Source organism: Rhipicephalus sanguineus, chromosome 11, assembly GCF_013339695.2.
Source record: "Rhipicephalus sanguineus isolate Rsan-2018 chromosome 11, BIME_Rsan_1.4, whole genome shotgun sequence".
NCBI classification, from domain to species: Eukaryota; Metazoa; Arthropoda; class Arachnida; order Ixodida; family Ixodidae; genus Rhipicephalus; species Rhipicephalus sanguineus.
In genome coordinates, this window is record NC_051186.1 from 103,378,761 (window position 1) to 103,395,745 (window position 16,985).

A 16,985-nucleotide genomic window follows, 5' to 3' on the forward strand; every position below is an offset into this window, starting at 1 on the left:
AAAGGGGGGAACCAATAAGGCTTGGATTCAGGCGCGGGAAATGCAAGGAGACCACAAAAACGAAGCAGATCAAGAAATGCAAAGGTACAACGAAGCACTACCACAGCACCATCCATAAGAAGACATGGTGCAAGACCAAAGAAATGTCATTAAATAAAGACAAATCTTTGTTTGAACATATTATAATAATTACTATTCACGTAGGTCGTGCGGGGGATTCGCAAATAAAGTACTGCCAGATCCTCGCCGTGAATACCGTCGGTTCGTGACCACATGCCTAACTAAGCACAAACAAAAGAACAACAAACAACCCACACAGAGCTCTTAGTAGCATGAAAGGAGCAACAGGTTGTTGCTGTTCGACGATTTTCAAGGGCTTGGAACGGTGGACGGGGGCCAGGGTGACGTAACCCCCGCCCCTCCTAATCATGTCAGTGCAGTCAGTCCAAAATCTTCACTCATTCGGGACTGTTTCATCATTGTTTAAACGGCAAGGTTATGGCTAAGCAGGTTCTTGACGATAATGGCCGCCGATGATGCTGACGCTGCAATTTCCTGTGCTGCCCTCTGCTGTTTTGGTAGAGCTTTGGTAAGGGATGGGACAACTGGTATGGCCAGAACGATAGCCTCCGAGATGAAGGGCGTTTTGTTACTTTTCCTTTAGGGGAAGGACGCATGCGCCGTGGCATCGTGAGAGAGGCGGATTTCTAGCCTGGCTTTGGCTGTCGGTGCATGCCTCAACCGTGCCGTAAGGAAACGAACGACTGTGCGCGTAATGGCCCGCTCACGCTAGCGGCAAGCTTGCCGCAACGGCGCGATGCCGCAGAGCGTCGGCCGTCGCCGCACATGCGAGAGCTGTCCAACTTGCACGGCAAGCTTCGCCGGCGAGCCTCCGAAAAACATGGCCGCACTGCCAAAAGCAGTTGTCCTCCAACTCAAATATATCAAGTGGCCGCCGTGTGCTCTGTAGCTTGTAAGCTGCGAACTGATGCTTCCATTTGTTTTATATTAATGACCTTAAGCTTCGACAGCAACGTATTCGTGCCAATTCGGCGCTGTTTTTGAGAGCCGCAGTCAAATAATTGATGCTGTAGGCTTAGCGAGTCGAGATAGGCGCTTCCGAATGCTCGAAGGACTTGGAATATGCGTTTGCTGGTTGTTTCTAGTCCTTCATAGCTGGCGCCACTTGACCTGGCGCCAGCTTGAAGACACTTTATTTAGTTGTAGGCGACGCTTTTTTTAATGCCGGACAGGCTAAAACGCTCTACTGACTGCTGGAACCATGCCTGGCAACGACACACACTACATCCGCATTTCTAGCGTGAAAAGCGTGGAGCAACAAAAGCAAGCCGCTCGAAGCGTGCCTCGGCCGACGCAGACGACGCGGAAAGACGAAAGCAGACGACGCGGCGCGCCGTAGTCATGACAACCCTTCCTCCGTCGCTGATTGGCCACGGCGCTCTCCGGCAGCCGGAGAACGGCGCGAAAATGGGTCTCGGACCTATTTTACGAACGGCAAAGAACGGCTGACGTGCGCGAACGAAATCGCTTGCGCACGGTAGCCTGAGAACGTCAAACGGCGAGTTTCAAGGTATCCTAGAATGCCTACCGCAAGTACAGTTGTTAAGTGCCCACTACGCCAAAATTATAGCTCTTATGAATCAGCGAAGGGCCCACTACGCGTCCGTAATGCAACACGTGAATCTACGCAGCTGTTCGCTTGGTGATGCTTTTGATGTCTGAGCGCTTTGTAATGGGTGGGCCTTTAAAACACCCACTCGTTGCGCAATTCACATGTTTTGACGCCTGCCGCCATTCTACGCTTCTGCCATGCAGTATTAGATGCATTAAGGAGACTCGTTCCACTACATGACATTCATATAGTGTTTTTTGGCCGAAACAGTTTGAAGAATTAGCGTGGCTCTGTGGTAGAGCACCTGCTTGCCACATAGAAGGCCTGGGTTCGATTCTCACTCGGACCACGAAGTTTTAAAGGAGTCCTGACACAAAACTGTTCGCCCCGCGTTTTTTTTTGCTGCAATGTGTTGCTGGGGGCCTGTTAGTCATAACACGGCACATGGTTTGCTGCAGCGCGTGACAGATAATTAATTACAAGCTCCGCATTACCGACACAGCCTCAGTTTCGGTTTGACAGAGCTCCAAAAACGACAAGCCGCCGCGTGCAACTATCACCACCTACTACCTAGCGAGTGAAACGCTTGGTGACGTGAGCAGACAGAACAGTAGACAGTTATAGTATAGCGGGCTTAGGGAATAGCGGGCTTACCGGAATAGCGGGACCGAAATGCGCATGCGCAGTACCGTACGTGACCCGTAGCGTTTACCGTACGCACGCTATTTTTCAGATTTAGCGTTAGCGTGTTTGCGTGGTTAACGTAGTGTACAGGTACATTCACACCGAAGGCGGGGCGGCAAAGCGGCCGAGCGGGCTTTTCAAGGCGGCGAGGCGGCGAGCGCGCGTACCTGTTCAGACCGCATGGCTTTCTTGGCTGCCCGCGTGGCCGAGGAGGCGGGGCCTCTCGCGCTTTAGCGCACGTGTCGCTATCACGTGGCACGGCTTCTCCCAAAGAGGCACCTGCACCACCGCCGCGCCGCCGCCGCAGCGCGTTCTGATTGGCTGCGGCAAAGCGGCGAGTAGCGGCGAGCGGCAAAAAATTGGTCCGAGAGCGATCGGACCTCCCGCCTCGTTTTCCGCCCCGCTTTCGCCGCCTGGAGAGGAGGTTTTGCCGCTTTCCGCCTCACCGCTTTGCCGCTTTGGCCGCCCCGCCTTCGGTGTGAATGAGCCTTTACGTAAAACATGGCGGCGGTTTTCGACGCCCGCTTCGAACTGAATTTAGCGTTGATGTGGACGGATCCACTTCTTTCGTAGCAGACGACTGCGCGAAATTGCTTCGCTTGCCTTCAGGTAGCTTCGACGACACGGTATTACGGATAACTTAGCGTAGTTTTTGAGATCGCTTCCCTTTTCGAACGTCCCTAGGCCTATCTAGAAGATCGGTGTAAACAAGTCTGTAACATGAAAATTTTCGCTTTTGGTGCTTATTTCATATTTATTTACTTTTATTTTCACTAAAAAAGGAGTAATATTGCTGCGTGCGGGGATACAGGCAAGCATTCTCGGTTTTGTTCTTTTCACTTTTTTTAACGCATTCACCCTTCGCTAGGTGGCGCCACCGTCCCGGCTTGGGCACGTAAACGCTATCCCGCTAAACTAAAACACGCTTTCCGCAACCAACGTTTGCGGCACGGTAACGCTATTCCCTTAACCCCCGCTATCACGCTAACGCTAAACTATAACTGTCTAGTGACGCATTTCCGCGCGGTCTGTCGTCGTCGGGCTCATTGTCGTCTGATGGCGACGATTTTCTTGCGGCGGGGATGGAAGGAATTTTCGACGTGGCGAATCACTTCAGGTTTGACCTGCTGGCGAGGAGCGATTAGTCGGGAAGCGCGTCAACAGAAATGGCGGCCACGACGTCATCATAACTTGTACAGGCTGAAACGTTTAGGTAGGGGAAGTAGGGGGGTCACCTCGGGGCACCTCCGAGGGTGTCATTGCACTAGGTGCGGCCTATAATGCTGGATCGCGCTCGCGAACTTCAAAATTCATATAAAATACCTTCCAAGCTTTATTCGCTGTCGATATTTTGCAGATGGTACACACACGTACACGGGAATCGATCCAGCAGGCTTTCTCGGCCGCGAAATTTTGTGTCAGTACCCCTTTAAATGCGAAGCAGCTTTTGCTCGGGGCTGTGTCCGTCCTTCCATCGGCGACCGTCAGCTCGCGAACCATGTATGCTGGCACGCGCTAGCTCGTTCGGGCCTGTGTAAGGGGCTGGCTAAGACGCTGTGGCCTCTCCCCCTTACACTCTCTCAGCAATCATGTGATGGCGTCTGGGAACGAGATTCTGCAGACGCGCGATGAACCAACGCGTTGTATCCTAGTCAGAACGCGCTGGCACGCGCTAGCGCGTTCGGGTCTGTGTAGGGGGCTGGGTAAGACGTTGTGGCCCCTCCCACTTACACTCTCTCAGCAATCACGTGAGGGCGTCGGTGAACGAGATTCTGCAGACGCGCAAGGAACCCACGTGCTGCCGCGTGGCGTGCTCCAACAAGAGTTCGGGACGAGTAACAGCAACTACAGTTAATTCATGGTGTGCTCCACTTTCAAGGACGCGTTAACATCGGGCAAGGTGCCCGTTATGAGCGGAACTTTAACCCCCGTATTCAGAAATGCTCCTCGACTTGAGCTTGACTTGCCACCGCCATCAACGCGCTTGGAACGCGCTGCCTTTAGGCGGTGCCAAGGCAGCAGGAACGCGTTTCAAAGGCGCTCCCTTGAGGCGGTGGCAAGTCAAGTTCAAGTCAAGGAGCGTTTCTGAATACGGGGGTAAATCGACTCATGCGCTGCTTCGCATCCTCACATGGTTCCTTTTAGTGGGAAATGGTGTATTTTTTTAGTATTTACTTTATTTGCATCTTTCTCCATTTTTCAGTCATGGACAAGTTCATTTTTCATTCACAACCAGCGACACCGGCGCCGACACCGGAATTTCCGCGAAACGAGCTCTTTAACGTCATCGCGTTAAAACACCAATGTAGCCAGATGGGACTCGTTTAAAGGATTGTTTTTAAATGCGACGTATTTCTTAGCGAACCTCAGGCACTTTGGCCGTTTCTATTTACGTATCTATCTATCTAGCCTCCTACGTCTGCGCGCTCTTCTCCATAACTTGTAATATACCAAAACTGGCATAGCAGGGGATCAGTGTATGACGAACACGACTCACTGGTGATGACATGAATAAAGTAAAACGCCTGTCGCGTACATCATGCAGCCCTTTCCCCCATTCATGTGTGACAAATACCCGCATACCACAGTTCATGCGATGCGGACATATGCCACAGGCGATGGCCTCGTCATGCGGTGTCCCAGACTAGGGACGCCGACCATGTAGCGGGTCATGCTTGGGCCCCCAAACTCTCTTTCTTTTTTTCTTTTTATCATAAATGTTTTTTCGTCATCAGTATCACAATCTCAATCAACACAGTAATCGCGGGCATACACATTGAAACGCAAGGGAAGTAAGGGAGCTGAAGACAGAACACCCCTGGAACACGCTCGACTGCCACGTGGTCCACCAGTATTACGCAGTGTTCTCTGCACTTCATATGAGGCTGGGCGATGGCCTCATGCTGATAGAGTGATGACGCCAGATTGATTGAGAGCCGCTTTGTGACACGCGAAGAAGCCGCCGCTAAGTGCCCATTCGGCATGCGGCTATACTACAGCAATGCGGACGTCGACCGCTATAATGCACGTTGCCTCGACGCTGCGGACAACGTGTTATGTCATCCCACAATAATAATAATAATAATATCTGGGGTTTAACGTCCCAAAACCACGATATGATTATGAGAGACGCCGTAGTGGAGGGCTCCGGAAATTTCGACCACCTGGGGTTCTTTAACGTGCACCCAAATCTAAGTACACGAGCCTCACACATTTTCGCCTCCATCGAAAATGCAGCCGCCGTGTTATGTCATCCCGCATGCGATGACATAACTGGTCATAAGAACGAGCAGGTACACAGGGATTCCCGGACCAAGGTGGTCAATACGAACGCAGGCGATATAGTTAGCCTGTCGGACTCAATTTACCTGAGCATCGGCAAGGCGTACATGATCACGGCCGACATCTACGTACGCGACGGCCTCGTTAATGAAAACATGGGCACCTTGTGGTACATCGAGAGTGATGAGCACGGCAACCTCTTGTGATTGTGGCTTGAATTTCCAACGTCCACGGTAGGCATTGCCGTTCCAGCCAGGACGAAGTCACAGCACTACCTCACACCCTCAATAGAACTGAAATGAGTGCCCGTGGAACTGCGAGCCACCACAACCCCGACATACGCCAGAAATATATCTAGTGCAAGAGGGCACAGTTTCCCCTTGCACAAGCAAACTCCATAACTATATGTAAGTCACAAAGGGCCGTATACGCCCAGGTAGTCTTCGGACACGATAGGCGCCATCCACTCAACTTGGTCTACGTAGCACTTTCCAGGGCTACCAGCCTTCACGGCCTATACCTCACCAACGCAAAAGGTGACTTCAGGTTCCGACATGTCGCCGGCTCTATCGACACAGTCTGTCTACGACACGACCCGGCTAGCAAACAGGCCTGCGGCATTGTCTTGGGCCGGGATACCACCTTCACGTGGTGCCACAACCATAACAATCACCTCACGCTCGCCGCTCTCACGTAAAGGCTGTGCACGCGCACGTGCACGACCTCGAAAAAGACGCTCTGCTTACAGAAATTGGCGCGTTAGCACTTTCTGAAACCTGGAGCGATGAGCCCACTGCAATCACGAGATTCCAGTGTGTCGTCCACAGCAAGCGGCTTCATTGCAGGTGCGGCGGCGTGGGCACATATAAGGACACGGTGACGCGCATCTTCAACGTAGGCCGCATCCCACTTTGCCGGGCGTCAGACACCAAACACACACAGACAAACAGCGGAATCGGCGAGGTCTGCGTTGCGCACATCAATCACAATAACAAAGGCATTGCGCTCGCCGCCATCTACGTGAGAACTGTCGAGAACGCCTTGCACACATGGACATGGCTCCGTGAAACGTGAGCGCGTTCTCCGTCATAACAAACAAGTATAGGCACTACATATGGGCGTACTGCGTCTGGTGTTGGCAATTCCTGTGTTTCCGTTGGCATCGTTACGGAACTATAAACAACTGGGGCCGAATTCACAAAACTCACTTACGAGCAAATTGTCGCGCAAGAGAAATTTTGTCGCGTAAGTCGATTCACGAAGCGAAAAAAACGTCGTAAGAGGCCATCGTTATCACATCGGCCGCTGCGGTAAAGCGCGCTGTGACTGTCCAGGAACATGTCAGCGATGGTGATGCAGTTGCTATATTTGGTGACGTCACTGAAAAAGGCTCGTAAGTGGATTCACGAAGCAAAAAAATTGCGCGGAAACAGCGTGGCTACGAGAAAATCCCAAGAGTGGTCCGGACCACTCTTACGAACAATATGGCTGTTTAGAACATGCAACTGCGGCGGGTATCTGGGTGCCGTGGCTAATTTTGAGCTAATTCACGGCCATTTAAGGCTTCTTGATGATTGCTGGTACGTTTTATTTATTTCGGCGCTTTGAGTTTCGTGTGTTGTTTCGCTTGTACGCTATGGACTCTATTGGCACTCGTAGTCGTCCAATAAACTGGGAGTCGCAGTAATTAAAGAAGCCTATTGGGTGTCAATGGCGAAACATTATGCATGCAAAGACTTGTGGTTGGATTAAAACCAAAGGTCTACATGAATGGTCGATGAAGTCCAAAGCGGCGCGGTATTTGGTCAACATATTTTTGTTATGTTGTTGTGTTGCGTCCGACTTCCTCCAATGAGACGTCCAACTTATCATGATGTACGCAGCATTGGTCGAAACCACCACCAAAGAGGTTCAGAGGAGCACATCAGCTGCACGCTATTGGAAATAAAATTGAGCGGAGCATTTCAATTAGCCGTTATTAAAGCCTATTATGTGATTCCACAACTTGTCTAGTTGGATAGGCTTTAACTGCCCAATAGGCACGATCGCTGAAACGCAGCTGTCGCTACGCGCTTTGGGTCAATCCAGAGCGGGCGCGTACATTGCAAACCGCAGCATATTATAGATGTGCGAGATTATGCATGAAATCTCAAACAAATCAAGCTTTTCGATCTTCACTGTTCGGAAACCGAAACGGAACGCGTTTATACGGCGAGCAGTCAGAAGTAAATGGATCCAGTAATTTGAAACGACATCAAAAATATGTGCGAATGCTCACGATTCTCGAGTATAAACAAGCCTTTGCCGGATTCACGTCCCTTTGATTACTAACTGCCATTTAACATGGCGTGAGAATATCAATTGAAGGTGGCTTCACCCACTCATAAATGTATTTTGTGCTCATAAGCGTCAGCTTGACCTAGAAATCATCGCGTAGATAAGGCGAAACCCCCGCAGGAGGCTACTATCGTAGCAGACGACAAACGATAGCAGACGACGGCTTGGGCGAGAGGTTGAACTCGTGATTGGTTGGGAAGCAGTACTCTCTACAACAGCCCATCTTATGACGTTGACAAAACACTTCTTTCATCGCGCGCTCCTGTCGTGTTCGTCATATCTTCCCCCTCGCACATAAGAGAACTTTTTATCTTCTCGCGATGAACGTGAAAGAGCTTTTTCTAAGTTGTCTTAGCGCCTACCCCCTGCTGCGCAGTTTGTAAGAACAACATGGCGCCGTAAACTGTAGGTGTCGGCGCCGATTTTCGCAAACGCATGAGTTCCTTCAGCGTTCGACTGGATGTGCTGTGAATACCGCTGATTTTCCGGTGCGCGCAAGCAGTGTGAAGACCGACGGCAGTGTCTCTTGGTGCGCCGTGAAGCGTAGCGAAGCCTGTGCCACGGAGTGTTTATGAAGCGGGGATCGGCGCCTGTGTACCGACGGTAACTGGCACTGGAGGAGCCTGCAATGTGTGTTTGAGTGTCAGTAACAGTTCGTTCGCTTCGCGTTCCTGTGTCTCATTAAGGTGCAGTGCGGCATTTCGAATTGACAGCATTTTGGCACGTTACTTGAGTGATTCCGTGCTTCCGTGATTCCGTACGGTAACGCATGAACTACGCTCTGTATTTGGTTCTTGCTTCGCCAGTGGTTAGCCCGTGCGCTTCTATTTTCTTGTGAGCAGTCCAGGCAAATGCAGTGTTCGGGAGTGAAAAGATGTGCGTTGTGAACAGTGGTGCTGTGTTGACATTTCCAAGACTTGTGAAGAGGCTGTGCCCGTGTGACAGAAGATTAAAGCGTTGATAACCGTGTTTCGTCCTACGAAGTTGCGATGGTGCTTTTTGATGGCTTTAAGGATTTGGCACTGGGCTTGGCGCTTTCTTTTTTAACTCGTTGCTTCTCCTTTTTGTGATAACCGTAATTCGAACGTCATAACGTGTCGAACCGAAGTCGTTCGCCGAGACTTTGTGCTGTAAATGTGGCTGCTTTGGCAGTATGTCTTGACTGTTCTCCGGTGAAAACTTGGACTTGTACCTGGCAGCGAAAGCACGTGGACGTCACGCTTCGCTCCGGACAAAACACAATTCTCACTGGTGCTTTGCCTTGGATGAAGTCGTAGACCAGCACCTGCTCACTATAGGTTTTCGAGCCCATCTGTCGTGTCGTTTTGCACGGCACTGGACCCTTGACTACAGCGGCCCACGGCGATTTCTCACGCTTCACCAGTGGACGTACACGTCTTGCTAGCGTTGCATTTCTACGTCAACGGCAGCTTCCAGTCCACGGGCGTCTTTTGCCTGTGGGTGCAAGCACATTCCATTCCCGATGACGCTGACGGCTGCTAATATCGTTGTGCCATCGGTGAGTTGAACTTGCGCAACTAATTTCGTTGCTATTCGTGTAGTGCTATAACGTACGTTTGTAAGTTTTTCATCCCAGCAGATGTACTGTCACCCCATGTTAAGTTCCAGTACGAAAAGTACTACTACCGCTTTGTATATACGTATATATGGCCAATATACATATATTGCAATATGAGCAAGTACACCAGCAGTTTTTATGATTTTGGTTAAGCAGGCTTTTATCTGATTATTAAGAGGAGCCTGTCTGTTTACCACGCTTGACAGTTGAGAGAAAAATATTTGATGCGAATTTATCTTCCACGGAGCCATTTAGCACTTTTTCAGGAATTCCCTTTATATTGCAAAATTACTTGTATAGAAGATTACCGCTGTGGCAGCACTATACTTTACCAGGACATATACATTACAGTATGTAAAGGTTACATGGGGCTTCAGTTTGTTTCAAATTGAATAAAGCATATTTGATAGCTATGACTAAGCGATAATTTTTGTGTTTCTGCCAAATATGTATTAAGAGCGCTTTCAATGATGGTTTTTTAATATATCCTTTTTGGCCTCTTCACAGATTGTAGATTTTCGTAAGGTCGTGGGATACATCGATTGCAAGCACTGGCAAATCAAGCCACCTTATGACTTGGAGCACCTGTACAGAAATAGGAAGGACTTGTGCTCCCTAAATCTACAAGTCTTCTGCAACGGTGGGGGTGTCATCATCCAGCCGACCTCAAATGGGCCTGGAAGCACGCGTGGCAGCCTCATCTGGATGGACTGTGCTCTGCCTGGGAGCTTCAAGGGTAGAAAACTGCATAATGGCTGGTTGCTAGGTTAGTTTTTTTAGGTGTTTTAGGTGTTTAACCACAGCAAACACCGGTTAATGTACACACCTTCACAACCAAAACATTGTTACTAACAGTGGATGCTTGTATTATTTTCACACAGCGATGCTAATTGGACGCGTAAAGAGAAGCAAATTATAATAGAATTGACAATGTCGAAAGTGTAAAGTCTACAGCTTATGAATTTTACTCCATAGATGTGAGACTGGAAAGTTGTGCTTTTGAAATAGCACAAGTACTTTTATTGCTTATTGAGCTCTTGTGCTTGTCACTCACACAGTGTATCAAGTGCTCTGCATGGAAATAGCAAGCGGGAGAAAATCGCCTGGCTGTTCGCAACATGCAGGGAGAAAGAACTCTAGTTCAAGCCTCAGGCCACACAGGAGCAGTAAATGCGCATTTTACCTGCCGTAGCTTATCTTTTTTCCATGTTGTGGCACGTTGTATTTCCGCTGTACATGTTCTCAGCACAATTGCATAGTGGCACGGTTATTTCTACAAATCGTATGTGTCCTGAGTACACGCTTGTTGATCTCTGAAGGTGACTCTCGCTATGCCTGAGAGCCATGGGTGCTCACCCTCCTGTCCGTGGCTGGCCCAGCTGAGCAGCAGTGCAGTGCAGCCCCCACCCATGCAAGACAGGTCATACAGTGCACCTTTGGTGTTCTGAGCAGGACACAGCGTATCCGTCCGGCATGGCAGTGACATCAATAATAATGATGGTGAGTGTTTGTGGAAGCCGTAAGACACCATTAACATGCATTTATGGATTATGAGTGTGTTTGTTGCTCGCAATCATTTCTCCTAATCAAGTGCATTTTTTTGCAAAGTGTAATTTTGTTAGTAAAAACCGTTCGAGCAACAAAAACACACATAATCCAATAATGCTTTGTGTTTTCAAGTCTTCAAAATTGCTCCTTCACACTGTATGATGAGGTGGCTATGTTAGATAACTTTAAAGTGGTGAACAATAACTGTTGTCTTGTAACATAGAAATGCATGAGTACACTCTAGGAACAAATCGTCTATTTGGGAGTATTTCTGCTACACAGCAATAATCAAAATCTTGCTTGTTCGCATTTCCTTTTATCAAAACCCCGCTCTTGGCACTTTTCTGTCAAGAATGCTATGTCACTTTGATAACACGCGCGGCATTCGTGACCCGGAAGTCCTGGGACCATGGTGATAACGCGTGGAAAGTACGTGAGGTGGATGACGTTATAGTTGTGGGGTAGCAATACTCCACAAATACTTGATTTTTTCTTAGAGTGTAGCATAGTAAACTCATTTTTGGTCGGCTTCTTGCACCTAGTGTAAAGTCGAAATAGAAGATACTTTATTGGCTGATGTCTCACTATTAGGCAGAAGTTTGTTGCCTTCAAAATGAACATCGTAGGTATACATTTACATCATAAAATAATTTTTCAAGGTCTTCATTGTTGGTAGCTCTATGTTCAGACCTTTTTTCCTTGTTTTTTTTTATTATATTTCATACATGTCATTGGATTCCGAAAATACGACAGCTAGACTTTTTCGCACATATCAGCTGTCGATTCTTACACATAGCATGGTTGTAACAATCATCTGTATTTTTCTATGTTCCAGCAGTGCCATGGGATCAGGTGCCCCACTGTCATGTAATTGTACAGTATATCTCGGACAAAACACACAAGGCCAACAAGTACAGAGCGACTACCAGTGACTGTGTCCTTCTGTTCAAAGTGCACGTCAACAGAAAGAATGCATTGTTATAGTTGGAACAGCTTGAATTGTATGGTGAGAATCTGCACAGCTGCAGTTTAATCGTTGAGCAGTGCATCATTCAGCAATTCCTTGCACCTGAGGATCCAAAATTAATTAAATTCTGCATTTAATATACCAAACCTTGACGTTGATGTAAATCACACTGTAGTGGTAATGTGCAAATTAATTTCGGCTACCTTGAATTTTTAACATGCACGTAACTCAAAGTGCATGTGTGTCTCTGCATTTCACTGCCATTAGAAACAGCAGCCATGGTCGGCAACCAAAACCGTGTTTTCATGTTTGGTAGTGCACGAATGAAACCATTGAAGCGCGTAGTTTTGCTTTTGGTCTATATAGGCGTTCAGGATACATGCATTATTATAGCACAAATGATTTGATGTATATATAAGCTCTGGAAAGTCATTTTCCGCGGAATATTTCGTTGCAAAAGGGGCGTCACTATTCCTAGTATGTCCGACAGGCTTTAGCACCTGTGTAATGTTATCATATCGCATGCTTGTCCTCTTCAACGGTCAACCTTTCTGCATGTACTGTGTAAGTTTTATTTTTTTTTCATATAGTGTTTGCTGTCATATGTTTCTCTATAATGTACTTGTATACTCTGCAAATAGTTTATCATCTATGCAGCTTTGCTCATATTACTGCTGAAAGTATTTATTGCTTTTTGTATGGTGACTATGCATGCATTTACTTATGCCTTTTCATGCGCCTGTGCAATGGTTTAGCCTGAAGAGGGCTGCTGGTGTGCTCTAAACTTGAAACTGGCGACTTCGAACAAATATGAAGGCTGATAACCATTACTGCTATATTCAGACAAGCTGTGATAGCTCCATGAAAATATATTTAAGATTCTGTAAACTGTGCCAGGTAAATGTTCTTAAATTCCTTCATTGTTGTCCATGTTTCATGCACCTGAAACATAATTACTTTGTCGGAGCACATTATAAAATGTTATTCTGCCCATTTGTGCTGATCAACATTGCAGCTGAGGCCAGCAGCAAGATATACATGCAAGGTACTGAATCTTTGCGTCACATTCCTTGTCCAGCAGTGCACTGAAATTTTTTTCAAGCGAAATGAGAGACTGATATACAGCAGTCTCTCATTTGAAGGAAGTCGGCACATGTGCACATTTTGAAACCTTTTTGAGGAGTGTTTTCAGAAGAAGCAATAGGGTATTTACATGTTAACAACAGCATTATTTGTACCGAGGAGCTTAGTAACAGTGAATTGTTTTATTTATGTATTGTCCAGAATTTGTCCGAGCTGTGCCAATCTTCCAGCCCACATCACCTGACATGGCTTGTTATAGTGTTGTCAATATGCCGGACTATGTAAATAAACTATGTGTCATCTTGCAGACATGTACCAGAATGTGATGCATTGCGTTTTTCCTTGACATCACATTGTCGGGGGCTCTTTTCTTATATATCGTCGTAGGCTGCCGCCCACGAAAATGTATAAAAGCTGCTTGTGAGTGGGCAGAAGCAGAAACTATACATGAAATTGTTCCAAGAGGGTTCGAGAAATGCCGAGTTGGCACATAAGAGTGGTGAGAGATTTCTCTCGTAAGTTACTGCCTTGAAACCTCATGTTCTCAAGACTGCGTGTATCAGCATTGTTGTTTTATAGCAGTTCATCCTATTAACTACTACTCAATGTATGTATGTATGTATGTATGTATGTATGTATGTATGTATGTATGTATGTATGTATGTATGTATGTATGTATGTATGTATGTATGTATGTATGTATGTATGTATGTATGTATGTATGTATGTATGTATGTATGTATGTATGTATGTATCTTTTAAACAAAAACTTACGTTTTTTTGTTTAGTGTAACTTTCATAAACATTTAGCTATTTGATTTCTAGTTCTTTTTCTATCTCATTTTCATTTCTCAAATATGTTTTCTACTGCGCAAAAATTAATGTAAACTTACAAAAAATATGTGCATTCAAACAAGATGTTTCACTTAACAACGTGCAGTTCTCAGCAAGAAGTTGGGAACTATGCAACTAACCAGCAAAAATAAGTTTATAGGACAGCTCCTCTGTGTAACATTGCTTCTACACATTGCGTTTGTCGAATATGTACAACAGACTAGGCGACTTCAACCAGCAGAACCAAGCTTTCGCCCGGACTGTACATACTTTTACATATGTGCGTGGTATTTCTACGTATTGTCATACGTGTTGCCAATTACTATTAAGCGAACAAAACTAGTCAAGCTGAATATGCGCATTTTTGTCTGTTCACCTGTCATCTATAGTGTAACTGCTGTTGATAAAGAATAAACTCGCGTTTAAAATTTTCATGTACTTACCAAGGGAAGAGTAGCCCTTTATGACGCAAATGAATTTGCCGTAATGTTTTCCCAGGCGTACTGTTTTGCCCTCTCCTCAGAACTCGATAGCCTGCTGGAGTCCTTTATAGCCATTGACAGAGGCATTACACGGAGCTGCGCAGCACGACAGAGACCGAGAGAGAAGACACAAACACATCACTGTGTTTGTGTGTTTTCTCTCTGTCCCTGTCGTTTTGCGCAGCTGCTTGTAATGAATCCCACCCAACTAGCACGGAAACGTGTCCCGACAATGGCAGTCAACTTGGGCGCAAGCATTTTGGCCGCCGCGTGTCTCCTGATGTTATTGAAAACACCGCGATATCTGACCGGCGGTCGAATAGCCAGAGTCGTGAAAAGTAATGCCCAGGTATGATAATTGGGTTTCGGGACTGGGCACCCTTGCGATAGTAGTGGTTAGAGCAAAAAAAAGATACTCTTATTTCTATGATCCGTGAGGGAGCACGGCGAAGCGCATTTGGGTATAAATGGGCGTGAAAGAAGAGAGCGGAAAGGTCACCTTCTCAAGAAAAGAGTGCTCGCAACACACAACCTCAGGCCGTGCTATCCATTTTTCCATTAAAAAAAAACGTGGGTGCTTGGCGACACTGCGAATCGAACCCAGTACCTCCGCATTGTAGTCTGACGCTGTAACGACTCGACCACCGCTGCAGCGTTTCAGAAGAGAGCTGGCCACTGTAACACTTACTTCATTGTATATATATTATCTTTCCCTCGAAAGACACGTAATTCAAGACGTCCGGTGAAAGTTGATCAAAAAAAGAAGAAAAAACTCGGGATCCTAATGCATTCGCCTAAGGTGACTCGAAGGTTAAAGCCATCAAATGGGGCTATATTACCGTGCACTTTGTATCGAGTGCGACATCTCTAATCAACTATCGCTAATTGACTGTCACTAATGTCACTTTCACTAATTGAATATTCAATGTGTTTCGATTATTGTCGTTTAAATAAACTTTCACTAAACAAATCGCTACTCACCTAATTTGCTTCGATTCTCATATATAAGCACAATCACACGTTCGCTCGCTTTTGTATGGCTTTCGCTCCCATAGACGTTAGTAAATAACGCGAACGCCGTCTCTTTTTTTGTTCTTATTATTAATCGTGCGAACGCGCAGCACGCGCGCCCTGTGAATCCAGGCGCATGTGTAGTCATGTCACTTCAGGCCGAGACAACACCGCTTCTTTTATGTTTGCTCACGCAAACTCCGCAAGGACGAAGTGACTGCGCCGTGTTTTCTGAAAAGCATTAGCACGTAGAAACCTCCCGACGAATATTCCTTGTTTTACGCATGCACATATCTAAGCGTATACGATTGCTCTCTCATTCCAGCCCTGTCAAAATGCTGCGGTGAATCGGACCTGCGGCATTACGCTATGATACCTTTCTTACTGCTCCTTTGTATTTCTGTACAGTTCTCCGTAGGCTCAAAAGCCGCTCCTATGTCTTGTACTGAGATCTTCGTAAGAAATGCAGAAGTTTACGTCTAGCTACAAAACGCCCTAATGGCAACCACCATACCGTGCTCGAACATGCCTAGTTAGTTTAGTGGCAGCGCAGCTTCATGAAAATGTAACTAAACTGGTTGTGGTAAACAGGGGGAGACGTTTCGGTCACATCTTCAAACCTTCAATGTTTCAATTTACGCGTGGTTTAAAGATGCAGTGCGTCTGGAGCGTTGTTCGACTGCACTTGACGGGATAGCGCACGGATTATTAACGCCATCGAGCAACTAGATTTTTGTTAGCTATGGTCATCGATGAAACACGAGCACTGGGCTTCGCGCAAGACCCCAGGGCGTCTGCGGCAACGCGTAAGAGCTGTAGCAGACGCCCGGAACTGGAAGCTGAGATGCAGCGAAAATACATTGGGTATCATCGTATACCCTCGATGCTAGACGCTTCGCGTGCAGCCTTGCTATCACCTGCGCGCACTTCTTTCTTTCCTTGTCGTTTGATCGGCTTTCGCGTTGCCTCCTTGCCCTCAAAAGTGGCTGGTAAGTTAAATTCGTACCATTGCTATCGTAATCCCTCGAGATACGAGAATTCTTGGCTAAGAAATTGCGTGGGCAAGAGAAAGCTTTGTGAATTCGGGCCCTGGTTATATAACACATGTGCGACTCTTTAACATGTATGTGTGCGTATACACCCTATCTTTAGCGTCATTTCGCAACATCTCACTCAATGTATAAAATTACGCCACAGTCACCCTCCTGTCGCATGCTTCGCATTGCATCGATTTCCACAGTACGTGGGATGTGCCGAATTTTTACTAGGTTATGAAAAGCTCAGCGGAAATTGACTCGATGTAATCGATTATATTTCACTAATTCCTGGATTACTTTCTTTGGGAGGTAATAAGTCAGTGCACCGAATTACACTTGTGAGTAAAAAAATGCATTTGTAGTTGAGTACTTTTATCTGTAAAGTGTACAAGTATCAATTCACGTCAGCCGTCGAATAACATTTTGTCATGTGACCTTCAACTGCTGTGTATACATATGCCCAGCCCTCATGTAATTCCTTGACTTTGATGAAAACTAAATAAATGAC

The 16,985-nt window shown here is 46.7% G+C and overlaps 1 protein-coding gene across 1 annotated transcript in view; it reads right to left on the bottom strand.

The window, feature by feature from the left end:
* The window catches only part of LOC119373883 (uncharacterized), a 45,383-nt gene that overhangs the window by 3,184 nt on the left and 25,214 nt on the right, over window positions 1-16,985 (bottom strand). The window lies entirely within an intron of this gene.